The following is a 1,107-nucleotide window of genomic DNA, read 5'->3' on the forward strand; positions in this document are numbered from 1 at the left end:
TCTCACTCCTTTCTCTTCCTTCTCTCAGTTTTGCAGCTTGTCTCTTCCCTCTGTCAGCTCTTTTCCCTAGACCCTCCTGCCAGCACTCTGCCTGCAGCCTGCCCTGCCTTCCCACCCTGTGGTGTCCGAGAGCCAGGGCGAGGGCAGCACCGTCTCCAGCAGCAGCCTGCTACTGGGAAGTGGATGGAGCTGAACAGATCTCTATCCTCCGTACCCATCTCTTGACTAATAGCTTGTTAGCGAGGTCAAAGATGACTCTCGTTCTCCTTTGGCTCATCAAAGGGAAAAGGAACGGTGTCTCGCTCCTCCCTTTCTGCCTCCAAGTTACCTGACTGTTGGGTTTTCGGATGTGCTGGCCCACGATGCCCGCTGTAGAGGTATCTGGGGAATGAGGAGGAGATCAGGAGGGAGGAGATGGGGCAGGGGGGACCTCCTGCTGTCTTGCTCCTCCTCAGATGGGTGCTGAGCTGATGCACGTGCTGCAAGCTTTCCCAGGGCACATGAGGTAGTGGATGGCAGGACTGAAGCCTGCTGAGACTTCTCACTGCTGCAGGTTGGCCAACCCCTCCCAGAGCAGTGGCAGAGGCACCAGAGCTGCCTGCAAGCTTCGGAAAAGAAAAGTACATCAGTTCAGGCTGACAAAAAAAATCCTGCGATTGCCACAGCAACGCGGGAGCACTCTTGTGCTGTTGGCGAGTGTTTCAAATATCGCTCATATGGTTTCCTTCTCCACAAAGGTTGTTTGTGTTATGGGCTGTTTCGTGAGAGCTTTTTCTCCAGCGCGTGCAAAGTGCCCGCGTGCAGATGCTGTTGGCTTAGCTCTGCTGCTCGTTCCTAGAGGTGGCTCTTTGAGTGTCCTGACAAGGGTCCCAAGGTCCCCCCACAGCTCCCCCTCGGCTCAGTCCAGAGGGAATACAAGACCTGCAAGGGTGGAAGAGGGTGAGATGACACTACGAGGAGTGGTGTTGGCCTCGTTTCCCTTCAGTGAGGAGTGGGGAGAGAGCACTGGCAGCAGAGACTCCACCAAATGACAAGGACAGGGGTGGGACTCTCCAAACCCCACGAAGAGCGGACCTGTATAGTCATGCCTGTGAATCTGTTGGCCAT

General features: G+C 55.6%; 1 protein-coding gene across 1 annotated transcript in view; it reads left to right on the forward strand.

The window, feature by feature from the left end:
- PDLIM4 (PDZ and LIM domain 4) overlaps positions 1–1,107 on the forward strand; it is a 35,986-nt gene that overhangs the window by 10,680 nt on the left and 24,199 nt on the right. The window lies entirely within an intron of this gene.

This window comes from Pygoscelis adeliae, unplaced genomic scaffold (assembly GCF_000699105.1).
Source record: "Pygoscelis adeliae isolate BGI_AS28 unplaced genomic scaffold, ASM69910v1 Scaffold34, whole genome shotgun sequence".
Taxonomy (NCBI): domain Eukaryota; kingdom Metazoa; phylum Chordata; class Aves; order Sphenisciformes; family Spheniscidae; genus Pygoscelis; species Pygoscelis adeliae.